This window comes from Thermobia domestica, chromosome 5 (genome assembly GCF_964235325.1).
Source record: "Thermobia domestica chromosome 5, izTheDome1.hap1.1, whole genome shotgun sequence".
Taxonomy (NCBI): domain Eukaryota; kingdom Metazoa; phylum Arthropoda; class Insecta; order Zygentoma; family Lepismatidae; genus Thermobia; species Thermobia domestica.
In genome coordinates this window covers 154896638-154913882 of record NC_137458.1, presented here as the reverse complement: position 1 = coordinate 154913882, position 17245 = coordinate 154896638, and the positions used below count along the sequence as shown (strand labels likewise).

The window sequence follows — 17245 nt, the reverse complement described above, 5'->3', positions numbered from 1 at the left end:
AGATACGTATACTTAGGAATGTAATGGAGTGTATTCAGTATGTACTCGCTAATAGCGTATACTTACCGTAAATATATGAAAGACGAGCGTATATAAGGATGGGTATACGCTATATTTTTAAACCTACCAAAAATTATAACATTACACCACTGTGTATTCCCCATTTATTTTACTATTCAATCAAAATGGAACGATTAAATCCCTGCTCAAATCAAGTGTTAATTATGTTCAAAAAGTCATTTACAACAGTTCAGCCGATTTCCCGTGAAAATTCGATACACAAAATCGAAAATATTGTAAAGATTTTTAATTACTACATTTAGAAGCGGAAAGTTTAAACACTATGGAACACTGCACTTATTTTTAATGAGGTGTTGATATAAAGAGTTTCGTCTTCCTAACTGTAGAGGCTCTTGATATACTATTTTTACCTTGCAATTTCAACTGCTTTGCCGTCACCCTTTCACGGTACACACAGAGCCCGAAGCGACTCAAAATGACACAAAAGTGCATGTCTTCAAATTTGGATATACTTTAATGTGTGCAAATGAATTGCCTTCTAATGGTGGACATAAGGAAATAAGTCGATTTTTTAACATTACGGATATGTCCGTCATGAACATAAAAGATGTGAGCAACTATAGTATGTCAAAATGATCTACTGCCTTGTTTTCATTAGTTAGTATGTTATGTTTTGATCATTGGGGCAATTATATCATTGTTTGAGATGTTAAAATTGTACGTCAAAAATTTGTACACATGCGCGGAAACGTGAGGCGGTTATCGTAATTGTCTCTTGTTATCAGTGTTACCAATGTAGCACTTTGTCGCTTGGTCTAGAAATTTCTTTTCGTGAAGGATCAATTTCAGTTTTATTTATATAGATAAGCTTGCAGGGATATTATACATCTGTACGTAGTTGATGAGCACGCGTCAAGATGATTATAGGGGGTATTAGTAGACTATTTCGACAAATAGACACGATGATTTCGTCTATCAATGTGACCCTGTATTCTTAAGTTGCCCAAATTGACAAATAGAACAATTTTACGGTACATGTTCACTATTACTTAAATCAGATTATTATACACACTAATGTTGTTTTGGGATAGGTATATAAAGTTAATTAATCTCCAGTTTATACTATTCTTAAGCACAACATTGTTAAACATCATTTTAACTACCTTAGCAACAGCCCTATCAAAAGTTTCTTGTAATCAATACGGCTACACTCGTGAAATCTGCATGAAAGGACTTCATCAGTGTATTTAGCTGCTCCAAAACAGCCATGTCGCACACACATCAATCACTGCTCATCCAGTGTTGAAAAGAAATGAAGGTATCGAATTAGCTCGTTCGGAATTGTTTCCTGTATGACTGTGAACCTGTTAGCGTCCTTATCAAGCAGTTGTATACGTCATTCATTTGGGAACATACCGAGAACCAACACACCACTAGGTACTGGTCCCAGATGTTCAGGTCGGAGTCTGCGATGAACCTCACAGTAGATGACTACAGGTGTTGAATGATGAGACATTCAGGGCTGTCATAAAGGAGGACGCCAATTAACATGTCGTGAAATCACCAAACACTTCCAGGTTTCCGAGGAAACAATACGGCTTCACTTGCAACGCGTAGGAAAGGTGTACAAGTTGAGCAAATTGGTGTCCCATAAATTATCTGCAGCAAACAACGAATAACTATTAGTAACTTGTTTGTCATTGCTGTCTCGGTACCACAACATAACCATATTTGGGCAAGTGTGCTCACGAGTGACAAAAAGTGGATCCAGTATGACACTTCCAAGCGTATCCGACCTTGTGCCCAACACCTCAAAACCATATCTGCATCTACGCAAGATCATGCTCTGCATCTGGTGGACTAATCGCCAAGTGATGCATTACGAGTTTCTACCACCAGGCCATATCATCACTGTAGACTTGTACTTGCAGCAATTGCAACGGATAAAACATGAATTACAATGAGAGCCTGAGTTGATTAACTGCAAAGGTATTTTAGAGAATGGTAGACCACCTGCGACAAGACGAACATGGATACCATGCAGCATACTCGCCGCGACCTAGCGTCATCACATTTCATCTGTTCCATTCCCTGGACAATCACTTCGTGAGAAATCCTTCGACAATGATGCACACTTTAAGCGCACACTCAGAGGCCTCTTTGCGTCCAAGAGCACCAAGTTTTATGACCATGGCTTTGCACAGCTGCATGAACGTTAGCAAAGGTGATGGATGCTGATGGAAATTACTTCGAGTTAACCTGAGCATTATGCCTATATGGCTGCCTGTTTTTACGATCACGAACCGCAAAAACGTTTTTGATTACCTTGTAATAATCGAGTAAAAACTGTAGCTTTATGAAAAATAAAACTACACTGTAATAGTATGCAGAGGTCTTGTTGGAAATAAATATAAATTAAGATAATATGATTATTATTATTATTATTATTATTATTATTATTATTATTATTATTATTATTATTATTATTATTAGGTCTATTGAAGATTACAGAGGTACATATGACTAATGAGCTGTATTAAAGGAGGGGGAGGAGAGAAGCGTAAAGTATGCAGGGTTTACGAATTGAGGTGCCAGGTAAACAAGGTTGGGAACAACTGATTTAAATTTATGAATCTTAAGAATAGAGTACATTTCAGATCTTAACCTTCTATTGAAACAGGAAGTAGTAAAAACTTGCACATTTGTTTTAAATATTGATTCCTGTAGATCAAATATTTAAATGATAGCGAGAAACTACTTTTGATATGGATTCAGTCGCAAGAAAAGGTTTTATCTTCGACATTATTCTTTTATTGCAACCGGAAGTGACAGATCTGCTGCTTCCGGTTTCAAGATTGAATTCTCAATGGAAATCTACCATAGTTTCACAACGCGGAGCGAAATTAACTTGTTAAGAATAGAATACTTAGGAACTCTACCGTAGTTTCACAATGCGGAATGAAACTCACTTCTTAAGGATAGAATACTTAGGAAATCTATCGTAATTTCACAATGCGGAAAGAAACTCCCTTGTTAAGGATAGAATTCTTAGGAAATCTACCGTAATTTCACAATGCGAAACGAAACTCACTTGTTAAGGATAGAATTCTTAGGAAACCTACCGTAGTTTCACAATGCGGAATGAAACTCACTTGTTAAGAATAGAATACTTAGGAAATCTACCGTAATTTCACAATGCGGAAAGAAACTCACTTGGTAAGAATAGAATACTTAGGAAATCTACCGTAATTTCACAATGCAGAAAGAAACTCACTTGTTAATGATTGAATACTTAGGAAATCTACCGTAGTTTCGCAATGCGGAATAAAACTTACTTATTAAAGATAGAATACTTACTATGGGACTAAAACTAAAGATTTTCCTTTCATTTAACTTCAAGCAGGAGTTGATACGCAGAACACGATGAGTAATATTTTTAACTGTGGTTGTTTTTTTTTTTTCAAATTTTCTTTTGTTCAAAGAAAGAACGTTAATTTAAAAAAAAAACACTCGTGCTCATTCTATTAGCATTGTTTTCCCACCTCTTTCTTCGTCTATTCTAAGTGGTTAGAGACATGCGAATGAAAAGCTTTTAATGCAAGTTTTTGTACTTGCAAATGAATGTGAAGTCATTTTGCTATTCCTTTATTCTTTTATATTTTTTTATTTTGTTCTCCCAACGTCCTTTCTCTTTCTCCGTTTAACTTTTCTAGGAAACTTCCGTGTTGTGGGTTGTTTCTTGGTTGAAACGGGGATGGGACTTGATGTTGTGTTGATGGTTAGAGAAGAAAGAGGTTACGCAGAAAGTGAAAGAGAGAGAGAAAGAGAAAGAGAAGTTGTACAAAAGAGGTCACAACCAAGTTAACAGAAATTGAACGCGTAAATATGTCTCTCTCTCTGCTGTATTTTGGTCTGCTTTCGCCACATGAAACAAAAGCCTAAAAAATAAAATAGGGTAAGCAAAGATTAAAATAATGAATCTTGTGAATGAAAAGCAATTGCTAACTATAAAATATTTCCGCACTACGGAAAAGAAATAATAATAGGAATAGATAGCAATGGGATATATATAGATTTATACAGTGAGTCCAAAAGTAAGTGTATAGTTATAAGAGTTCTTGTTTTATTTCTCAGTAGTTGTATATTAAATAATAAGTTTTTGATTATGAAAATAATAGTAGTTTTATGAGGTCAAAATCAGGGTTATACAGGAATTACAATTAAGAACAGTCCTTGTGGTTCTAAAAGTGCCAGTCTTAAGTATTTACACATTCCTGCAGTCTAGTTTCTAAACTCGAGCACACTTTGCAATTGAAGTATTTTATTGTTATTAATATTTTTTTTGGGGGGGGAACACTTCCCTTATGAAATCAGTCATGTCATCAATATTCCTCGAATAGTTTCCTCGAAAATACAGAGTACTTTATCTTTGGCAACATCCCCGAAAAGTTCATTGGGATGTGATCCGCTGATCGTAGTGACCATTCAACTGCCCCTCATCGATTTATTCAACAATTGGGTAATTCAGTTAAAAAAAAAAAAAAAAAAACTCGCGCACGGTTACAGCATCTTACTGTAAATAGAAGTATCTTTAGCATGTTATCACAGTAATTATGGAATATCAGTGTTGCGTAGCATGTTAAGATAATGTCGAAGGTAATAGATCCTTCAATGGTGGATCTAGCCCGGGGCCGAGGGGCCTACACTCTCCCATTTTTGAGTGATAAAAATAATTTAAGCTATTATTTATATATTTATTGGAAGTTTATAGTAAACTCATCATGTACCTATCATAGTCTGGGTTTTGACTAGCCTCTCCAGTTTTTACTTTCTAGATCTGCCACTTAGTTACATTTAAAGAATAGACCCAATGATCTCTTTACATGAAAGGCTTGACCAAATTGTAACCCCAGATAGATTCAAGTATTATTCAAGTGTTACATGAGAGCTTTCTGTTATCTAATAGACAGTTTTATGCCTATTAACAGCGCTTTAAATTTTAAAATTCGATTCGTCTGACAACGCACTTTTCGAATGATGCCATTAACTTGCTTTCCAGCACCCAAAATTACCTCGCAGAATTGTAATCGGAAATCTGGATCGTCTTCTAATAATAATCCTTCAAGTAATCTTGGCAAACATACATTTTCAAACTTAAACATTGCCTCATTTACTCAAGAAATCTGTGGGAAATGTCTTACTTACGAGAAGCTCTTCTCTTTGATTCTTTTGGGCTTTGGATAAAATCCTGCGCAACTAACATTTAATTGTCCTGGGTAGCTACACTGGCCGGTGACCGCTCTGCGAAATCTTTAAATTGGTGGAGTATATCAAATTCTGTAGCCCATTTCCGTTGAACCGTTTCAGCATTCTCTGTTTTCCAGTTTGTTAGATTAATCACTTCCGTTGGTCGATGTTTAAATTACCAGCCATATTTATTTCAAAAATAATAAATAATAAAAATAATAAATAATAAATATAATAAATATAATAAAAGTAATAAATATAGTATAATTACTAGCCATGACTATCTGAAGAAAGTAAATAATGAGAACTAATAAACTGTATATCTACTTTTGCACCACTATAGTTTTACCACATGGACAATTTATCATGATACGCTTATAACTTTAAAACTAATAGGTCAAAAAAAAAAAAAAAAAAAAAAAAAAAAAAAAAAGCTGAAAAATTCTACAACGCAAATATCGACAGAAGGATATGGTCTAACACACTCCATGATGCCACAAGATAAACAGTGTTTCAAATCCAACATAAAGTTTTTTTTTTTCAAATAGCATACCTAAGGTTATTGCATATTTCAAATTTACTTGTAAAACAGAAACATACAATACCACACTTGTCATGCAGTGTTACAAATTAACCATCTATGCAAATTACAAATTAAGGAAACTTACAGTATCACAACCACTCAAATTTTCCAAACCTCTACATCAGTGATGACACAAGTGAGACAACTGCGTAATGCACATCAGAAGTACCGTTGTGTCTAATACTACGATCATGATATACCATTGTTGTGATATGATGATTTATGTGACACTACTGCCGTATTCTTGGTCAAATGTCTCCCTGCCGTAGGTATCAGGTTAACTGCACACATTTTTCATTTTCTGGCTTTTCCCGTAGTTTTTGGGATATAACTCGGCACAGCCTCACCCGGCCACCGTTTGGTATAGGTGTATTATATGTTGCGGGTAAACAAGGCATTTCCGCACCGAGTGACTATCACCAGGGTAATTAACAATCCACAGTTGATCAGAGTACCAGTTATCATAAATACCTAGCTGTCACGGTTCACATACGTCCCTTGCGAGATAAGTACCTCGTCCAATTGCATAGATGGTTTTCAATTGATGTGTAGGTTACAATGTTGTTTGCAGCAATTTGATAACTCAAACCATTCTGGAGATATGATAAAAACTGGTTAAGTTCGTAACATTGCTTAAAATAATAATTCCGAGAACTTATTGTAATTACGCCTAATAAAGAGCATTGTTGATACGTTATAGAAGCAAAGTGAGTCAAAAATTGTTTTAGAACGTTTCTAAAAATACCTCATTTTCAAGCAATATATCAAATTTTACTATTTTTTTCGTATCTGAGATATTAAATTGCTGCAAACGGCATCATGAACTTTATGTCTATTGGGAACTAAATATGTATTTCGATTTGGTACTTAACTATTATTTTTCGAAATAAAGTCCTTTGAAGAAGGTAAAATTTTTAATACGTTTTAAGTTTGTTTTACTTACTGACCGTAATATTCAACACCAGTGTTTCTTCCAGATATGTTTTTTGGGGGGCACTGCCCCCTCGGAAATCTGAGAGTGCCCCTTCCTGAGAAGGCCAAAATAATACGTCTATAATATATAATAAATAGAATAGTACTAGTAGTGCTCCCCGGAATACTAAGTGCCTCCCCGGAACATTGTTTCTAAATCTGAAAGAAACACTGTTCGACACTGTAGTAGTTCGGGCATGCATTACCTCGTCTGTCTCACTTGCATTTATTGTTACAGAACTTTCAAAATTTTGCTATTTTTCGATGTTTGTGATACTGTAGTGCCCTTTCGTGTTAGTCTGCAGCACTGTGCAACAACTGTGGTATTTTATGTTTTGTTTTATATGTGGATTTCAAGCATATAACCTGACGTAGTGCTATTTAAAAGAGCATAAAACTTTATATTATGTTGGGGACACTGTTAATCTTGTGGTATCACAGAGTATGACAGACAATGTCCCAATGCCTATATTTGCATGGTAAAATTTCAGAGCTTTTGTCCATTAGCTTAAAAGTTACTAGGGCAAATCAAGATAAATGGTCCATTTTGTGTATGTATACACATTGAATCCAGGGGCTACGTACGAACAAAATTTGTTTCTTAATGCTGTTCATAAATCGTATTGTTCGTGAATCGAAATTACTTTTTTCCATTGGGATTAAATTAAATACAATCAATCTGCTCTAGCCACAGATACATGGATAGTATGTATTTTTTACATAATTAAGTACCAGCGGCGCAAATCTGTCTTCAATATTGAGGGAGGGGGACGGGTAAGACCGTTCCCATTTTTTTAAAGATATGTCCAAATATGGACATATTAATGAAGTTGGAAAATAATGTTGTGGAGGATCAGGGAAGCAACGTTGTCTTCAACTTTGAGATGCAGGCAGATTTGAGGCTTATTCGGGGTGGGGGGAACATCAATTTCATCTCATTTTCCTTTGTGGCAGTCAGACACAAATCATTACATTTCTCTCCAGAAAGCACATTTTAAATCGGATTATTGGGAGGACAGACCCCCCAGGGAGGTTACATGTCCCTCTAATTCCCCTGGGATTTGCGCCAGTGTTAAGTACTTTTCTTTGATGAAGAATATACAGTAGAATTGAAATAACGTTATCTTTTTAAAAGACAAGTAAAAAGCAAAGAGAGTATTCGACAAAATTGTACTTTCTACGAAAGTTATCACATAATTTGTATTTAAATTTTCAAGATAGGGGAAGTTAAGTGAATTCTGATATTTGATTAGCTTCAACTGCAGGGGGAGGGATTATGGGAAAACCTCAAGAAAAACATTATATTATTTATAACATCGAGTAATGTTTGCGAAGGTAATCTTAAAATATACATTTAAAAAACTTAATAGGGAGAAGCTTCACTTTCTCCTGAATTGATGTCAAATCAAATTAACGGGAATGATTTTGAAGCCTCAAAAAATATCCTTCATATTCTACGAAAATCTCACATTTTTACCGAAAGATGTCTTGGATCATATTTCTTAACCCAAGGGGTGTAATCCATACCACATTGAGGATATAAATTCATCACTGATTCCTGACTGATTTCAATTCCAAGTACGTTGGGTATTGAGTTACGGAAAATAATGAAAGAAGAGTAGTATCAAAACAGATTGAGGTTTATATAACTTATCACGAAATTTAAAAAAATTCAAGTAGGGAGGGTTATACCAGCACTTTTTTCTTGACTCATTTCAGCTTCTTGCAGGATTGTGGAACATTCAAGAAAATGTGGAATATATTACACCAAAATCGAACAGATGTAATTGAAAGGATCGTTGAACATCTTTATTAATGAGGACGAGTAATCCATCCCACACGAGGGGGTTCAATTCGCCGTTTATTCTTGACTGATTTTTATCCCAAACACTGGGGATTACAGAAAAGAATCAATAGAAAATATACTTTATGTTGTAATAATACCGAATGAATTTTAGAAAATTTATCCTAGAACTCTAAAAGAAATTAGAGGAGAGTACTAGGAGAGTCAGCCCACTACAATTTTCTTTACTGGTTTTAACTGCCTACTGATGGGATGATTGAGAAGGCTCAACGAAAATGTACGACATAATAGGAAAAAAAATCAAACATTTTTAACCCAAAATATCCTGTAACATATGATTCAAAGTGAGGAACTGAATTTATTCTAATTAGAAATTTGTTTTGCGTATATCTGTGCAAACTTGCACATGGGGTGGATTCAACTACCTTTTATCACTCTTATACTCAATGGATTGCAACCTCAAACAACAGAGTTATTTCCGCAAGTGAAAGGAATTCACATACCAAGTTTAATCAAAATTAGAAACGTTTTACGAGAGTTATTGTAGAACAAACGGTCAGACAGACTAACAAACACAAAGATCCTTATCGACTCGAATAGTAGAAGTTTCGTTAACGTTTGCTGCCGGCACCTCACTAATTTCAACCCCAAATTATAGAGTAAGTCTCTAATTTCCGAAGAAACATACACAATATTTTATAAAGACCAGAGTATGATTAATAATATATCCAGGAAAAATATGTTGTATAGAACTGGGGAGAATGAGCTCCGTCATTACTAGCCAATCCCGACTGAAAGCAATCTAGACGATGGGAAATTCTCAAACAAATAAAATGTATGAGAAACCACACTAAATTTTCTTGCCCCAATTCTTTAAACTAAATAATGTAGTGTTGCAGTTAATAATGAAACATTTGCTTACGAAATAGAACAAAATTATAAGGCATTTTCGAAAATTCTCACCTAAAGAAAACTCATCCCTAGAAATAAACTAATTCTTGTAGATTCTTCCATAAAAAATAACTTATACCATGTGTTAGGTTTATTAATGAAATATCTATTTATAAAATAATAGCAAAATTGCTTGAGTGGTATTTTACAAAATTGTCAAGAAATCTTAATGTTATCATGAAAGTGATTTATGCAACATTATAAGAATAATAATGAAATGTTTATTTATGAAATACCATTTAAAAAAAGCCTCAGTCCTTTTTGAGAAACTAGTCTGATAAAAAATTAGTCCCTAAAAGTGAATTAACCCGTGTCAATTTTTTCGTAAGGAATAATTTACACAATTTTTAGTTATTAATGAAATATTTATTTATGAAATATGAATAAAACCGCCAGTCTAGCTTTGAGATAATTGTCCGAGAGGAAATTTATCCAAACAAACTACTCCTTCTCCATTTTTTCAGAGAAATGACACACCACATAATGGGGTTGCTTTTAGAAAATTGATATGAAATATAAACAAAATCGTTAGAACCCCTTTCGAGATAATCACAGGTTTAAAAATTTTTTGCGTTTAAAAATTTTAGGGGTAGGAGGAAAATGCTAAAATCTCCCCTGAAGGATCACATAAAATTCGTAACTTTAAAATTTGGTTGAGATACGTTGAACTTTATATACTCTAGGTGAGTGTACATCAGGACGAATGGACGAACAGACGGACAGATGTCGAAAAATCATTATCTGGTGTCTATATGCCATGAAACGTATAAATTCGCTGAAATCTGGAATTCGATTTTTTCCGACTAATCTACTTTCTTCTCTCTTTTCGTAGTTCGAAAGAAAAAGTTCACCACACCTGGCAAAATAGTATATTTTACTGAAGTATTCGTAGAGTTTTATTTCGTAAACCTTCACGTTAAATCATGCTAACAATTATAAATTATAAACATTAATAAATAAGGTTCACACGTTGTTTCTTCTATTAAGTACGAAAATCTTCTCAATTGCCAGTATGTTTTTCGTAGACTAAATGTATTTTATTAGATTCTAATATTAGTGCGTCCTTCGTCTGTAATTCCACATGATAACTCTTGAGCAAAGGTAAATTTTTGAATTCTATTGTTTTTCTAATAGATAATTAGAGCGACTAACTTCGTCAAGTTCGTTAATGAAGTCAAACTGTTATCACTTGCAGAGGTGATGGCGGCTATCCCTATCCGATTCATTCATAAATAAATGTTTCATGTAATGCCAATATGCAACAGTGCTACACTGGCCAGGCGAGAAACCGAGAAATTTCCCGGTGGGCCCTTGGTGGTAATTTTTTTAGTGAACCCTCCACCTCGTGTCGTAAGTAGCAGTGTATATATATACAAAAAGGCACACGCCACGAAGGTAACGGAACGGAGGCCGATGGAACGTCGAGTACCGGCAACACAGTCAGCTAATCCCAGACAAGCGTTTGTAACGACCCTTTCCCTCTAGTCACGCCACACGAATCCAAATCGAGAGTCTTTACTAGGAAAAAAAAAATTTCAACAATCGATTTAAACTCGAGTAGCAAACCTGAAAGAAGAGTCTTGGCCGAACAGACACATAAACCCAAAGTAGCTTTATCAGACTAGACGGATTGACGTTCCTTGTGAATATGCTAATGACAAATACAAATAAATAGGATATGCAAATAAACATAAATAATTGAACAACCAGATTTCAATTTTTCAATAACAATATTTATTTCAAATCGTTGGTTGTGCATATGTACTAATACGTTAGATTAATATAAATGCACAAAGCAGCAATAATAACAATAATAATAAAAAAAATAAAAAAAATGTAAATAGATATTTATATTTCGCGTAGCAATATGTAAGAAATCCAATTCAAAATTTATAATAATTTAATTCAAATATATTAACTGTTAATGTAATCGTAATATCTAACAACAATCTCAATATTTTGATTCAAATCCAAATTCGCTCGAATATAAAATAAAGTCTGAAGGTAATTTCTCAAATATTAACAAAATATTTAATATTAATAAATCTGAAGTTAATCAGTCTCGACAATCAACTTTTAATTCAAGAATACTATTCAAGAAAATTGTTTTATTGTAATCAGTAAGCAAAATTCAATGTTTACTAGTAAATATTCGTTTCATAAACTTTCGTTACCGACTGTACAAAAACTGAGAATTCAACTAAATAATTCAGTGATTCTTCAATCAATTTGGTTAAGAAAGTAATATCTCAATTTTTCTTTTAAAATTCTTTAGAATAAACTACCAATTCGAATTATTATACTCTTTACTAAAGTTGTACCTAGTCCTATTTTATTAACTGTGACTGTACCTACTCAAATATACTTTCAATAATAACATAATGTATGTTAATTCCACAAATTCTAACCTTAAATATGCATAAAATATCGCACAATGAACCTTCAGTATTTAATTCTTATCAAAAACCCAATTATTTACTCTTAATGGCTCGATATAGGATCTTAATGGAAATCATTCAACAAGAATGAATGCAATAAGAACGTATTAACGATTCAAAATCACGCTGTAAGGTTATAAACATATCCACAAGGAAATAATCTCGGTTCTCTTAATATTCATCGTAATTATTCGGATCTATACTCCCGGATTATCATTCCACTAATTTCTAAATTACAATCTGGGGAGGATTTAACTAGGTTAAGAAACAGATCCCTACAGTGGCAATTTAATGCAAATGAAAATAGCGTCCTAACCAAAGCGGAAACGACCTTAACCACAACCAATCTGCAATTGTTCACAAAGTGACCCATATACTATTTAAATCAAAAATTCACTCACCCAAATTTTCTTTCTTCTTATTACCTTGTCTTGTGGTGTCACGGTAACGGGATTGGCTTCGTTGTCTGACTGAGATGTAACTCGAAGCGAATAAATATATTGGTCAAACGGCACTTGGTCTAAAACCCTTTTTCAAAAATCTCGCCAAATTCAAACTAAACTTAGTTTCAGCGTGCAAACAGTTACTTGCATAAACAGTTGAGCTTAATAAGAGCAAAGCTTCCTGCATTAAAATAATCATCAGAGCAAGTAACTATAGTTTCTCAGTTCTTTTCCTTTCTTTTCACAAATTAACGTCCCACAAAAATGTGTATAGTTCGTCCTTTGGGGCAAAATGCTCCACACATTAACCAGACAACTAAAGTTATAGTAATCAAAAGATTACACTGGCTATTTGAACAAACTCGTAACATATAAGCCTAAACGGGCACAAGTTGACCTCCTTTTGGTCCCCCGTTCAATTCCTGCCTCGGCTCCAATACTTCTATTATCTTTCGGTTTAAAACAAGAAAGAAAAATAACAGAAATACTAGATTCTGAGAAACTGTGATCTTACTCATATAACTAAGCACTTTTTTCCACACTTTTCACTCTTTTTTCCGTAATGCCCAATACATTCATTGGCCCAGTCTAACTTAACAGCTAAACTCTGACACAAACAATGACACCATACAAAGACTTGTACACGTTTCGTTCCACAACCGTCACCACTCATGCAATCGTGAATTAACAATCCATGCTGGCTGACAAACTACAGCTACGAAACCACGTTCCATCCTGTCCGAAGAAACTACGAATTTACGATCCGTCTCGGTTGGTGAATCACGAAAGAGTATGCGGGCTGAAGGCAACCACATACCACGAAACTACGAACCCTCACGTGACGCGCTAGCAAATTTGAATGATTTCCATATTGACTCTAATTTTCGCGCACTCCTACTCTTTCCTTCTTTCTCTTTTCTTTAAAAAAACTAACAGACAAAGATACAAGGAAATAAATATATATAAAACAGTTAAATTTAGCTTGATTTAAACAAGACTATAACATATTGTAATTATATTTCCTTTTTTTGTTTCCTTTTTACTCTCCCTTGCTTCTCTTTAGTCGTCATCATCTTGGGACGAGTCCATTGAGTAGCGAGCCGGGGGGTGCCCTCAAGGCGACTCGTTACACGTTAGAACCCAAGTAGTTGCGAAAAACAGATTTTGACATTTTTTGTAAATCAATCCTTCAAAGATTCCTGATTTCCCACTCTACTTTATAATTTTGCTAATATTGAAGTATTCAGCTAAATCGAAATAAAAAATGATGCCCAGCCTAAATTGAAACTAAATAATAATTTACATTTTACAGCATCGTTGTCAATCGTATAGCAAAAATACAGGGCCGGGTTTCGAACCATTTGGGCTCCTTGAGCGAGAAAATACGATGGAGGCCATATCAGAAACTTTTATAATGGGTCCTCTCTCAACATGTTCAAGAGAGTTCATGGATTATACAGGAATGACTCATATGTTTTTGAAACTTCTAAGGTGAAAATGTTTTCAGTAATTTTTTAAAATATTTTTTGGAGTTTGTGCAGATGATTGTATAGTTGCAAGAGAGGAATGAAGGATTGGTATTATGTCAGATCAGTCAGTGTCAGGGAAGAAATTACTGCCTAAAGAAAGTTTTAAATCTGAATTTTCAGACTTTTCAGCATATTTGATCCTAGTGACTGTGTGAAGCCGAGTGCCTTCTGCTTCATCTGCATATCAAAATGCAGATGATTGCACATTTACATATTGATGTGTTAATTTTGTGATTAAATTAATTGCTTTATAATTAGCTTCATTATAAATATTATGTAAGATTTAACATATGATATTTGGTAAACACCACAGAGCGTAATACGGTAGTATTAATATTCATTTGATTTTTATCTTATTCCTTTATATGTGCATTTATCTTAGGTTTATTTATGTGATTATGTCTTTCTCATGCATCTCATTACCCGGGAAGTAGTATGTAAATAGCTAAAATGTATGATTTTATTGGAATATTCTGATGCCAGATATAGAAAAAAAATATAAATATAATATCATTTACTTCGTATAATGCAGACTTGGAGTTCTTTAGTCAGCGAGAGCAAGTACAGCGAATTTTTTTTCTTGGCGACAGCGTTCTGTCCTGGAAGTCTGTTGAAAAATGTTTGCTATTATGAGTAAGAAGAAATGTCTAGGGTAACCATGAATAGGAAGAGAATATGATATAGGAAGCATGTAGGAACTTCCTCTGAAAAGAAACCCTAGTTGGAAGGATTGAGCGCACAACGCACTGTACTCTTTGTTTCAGAAATCATAAAAATTTTAGCAACGATATGCTGTATTTTGAATTTCTATACGTGTTCTTTTCACACCTTTCAAAAGAATGTCTCAACTCTCTGGCGTTGAGCGTCAGTATCAACCGTCGTTTGGGCCGTAAGTCAGCGGACCTTTTTCTACTTTTCCCGAGATGCATTGCTTGTTTGAAATTGTGTATTTTATTTTGACTATTTTCATATATATTTTACTAATACTATCGTATTACGCTCACAAGTTCTTGGAAAGTACGTCATAATTCATATTTTGATTTTTAATCGTGATTTCTTTCGTCAAAGACATTTAGATCTTTGATTGATTTCAAAATTTGTCTGCATCAGCAAATTCTCCTTCTCTCTCCTTCTTGGAGAAATGGCAGACGGAAATTGCAGACGAGAATGGGAATGCCATGGAAAAATGAATCCCTATACTATAACTATGTAGTGTCATGAGTAAATATACGTGTAATTATATTCTGTTTTACCTTTTATATCTTTGTGTATGTTGTACGATGGTTTTCTATCTTGTATATAGTGTGTAATAACAAAATATGTATTTTTTTATCTTTGTTGCTGCAATGGACACCTGTTAGTCCAAGAACTTTCTGAACTGCCGCTAGTTGCAGTGAGGGCAGCACCTATCAAGTGTGTTGTGATATTTCTGTGCAGTTTTGCCGGTCCTGGCCCTTATGTCTGCAGAGACCACCCAGGATTTAGCCTCCGGCTACTGAGAATTCCAAAAACAATTCCGAATAGAGCGAGTCTCTTTCTTTTCGGCAAGTACCAGAACTATGATGGGGTAAGAGACAAACAGAGAGTTAGTTGTTATTGAAACCCGGAAGCGTCAGCACGACGAGCTGCGTGGACTTCCGTTGATTTGTATAGAACAGAAGTTCTATACCGTGAGTCGTGTGTGTGTTTATACAATACTCAGTTGTTTGATATCCTACAACTATTATCATCATGTGTGTTTTTATATATAAAATTTTAAAACTGTGATACAACGTTCTCCGTGCTCACACACACAAACAGATCTCGAAGTGAAAGTGTTGGCATTAACTTTCTTCAGAAAACTGTAGGCTATAATGGCCACTTATACATTAGACATTTCAGTGTAACGGATTTTAAGTTGATTTTTACACAGGGCAACGCACTAACGTGTTATCCTTATAAGTGAAGATCTTTAATTTGCACAAACATGTCTCAAAATAGCTAGGTGCCTGTCCGCGCTTATGGACAGGAATCTCCTGAACTTTTAATGAAGGAGACAGAGTAAGAATATTTGTATTTGTGCTGTATAGCACTATAGTGCCTATTGAGAGCACTAACTTCATCACCCATTCTGGGTACCACCAGGAACTACCCATATTTCCATGTACTCAGCTCTAGTATGGTTTAGGAGGATCCAGTGTGTTTAATCGTCACATAAACTGTCCAATCTCATTTTCTAGTGCAGAAACTATCCAGGAAAGTGGAACTTTATCGTCTTATACAATGGAACTGTGCATCACTATATAATTTAGTTTAGTTGGTTTATTTTGCTTGTCTTCATACAAAAAGGAGGAAAAAGACAAATAAACTGTCAGAGAATGAGAAAAATAGAATTTATTTTCTATGCTATATAGTATGTTATGACCGGTGAATTTCTCTAATACGTATATATTTATAACGTATATCTTTGTTTTATCTGATTAAAAATTTCAAAGTATCGTAATTATCAGTGTGAAATATATAATTTTTAATTAGTGTTCAGTGGTGCACCATTTTCAGTGTTTTGGCATTTTAGTGTTTTGTGAAAATGCGTTTATCGAGCATTGATGTGCAACAACCTATATTATTCACGAAATAAATTGTACCACCTACTTGTAGCCAGAGGGTTTCCTTTTTCCTGTTTGGTAAGTACCCAAAGTGCTAATTTTCAGATGTCTTTTCTTGCAGGATGGAGAGTTAAGAAAATATTCCAGAACTTTACTCAAGTATTCTGACAACCTTCCTGGTTGGGGCTCGGGAAGGTATCGCCCCATAGAACCATTGAATTCCTCAGTTATTAGTGTAAAGGAGAATCTAACAGGCTGCTACCTGTTCATCTTGAAATAAACAAAATTTAAGTTTTTTTCTTTTAAACTCGTTGAAATTCATGCACGCTCCTTTACAAGTAGCATCAGTGACTATAACTGAAGGTAACATATATAAATCCCTGAAATATTTTGTCAAATCCCTGAGATATTATCATATTATTTTTGTTTCTCATGCTCAATGAAGGTATTAAGTGTGGTAGTGGCGGCTCCAGAAGGAAGTCACCTGTTGACTTCAGTAGGGAATTTGCATTCTGAAAAGTGCATTAATTAATTATCACCTGATAATAATTTGAATAATATTTTATTCCCTCGTCACACCACCACCTTTCTTCAGTGGAAGTTCTCTCATAGAACTATCTCCACATGACACTCTCGGACTTCCTTTTATTATCATAGGAGGGGAGTAGTACG

The 17245-nt window shown here is 34.5% G+C and overlaps 1 pseudogene; it reads left to right on the top strand.

Moving 5' to 3' along the window:
• The first annotated feature begins 3216 nt into the window (after positions 1-3216).
• LOC145685288 (PRADC1-like protein) overlaps positions 3217-17245 on the top strand; it is a 53415-nt pseudogene continuing 39386 nt past the window's right edge.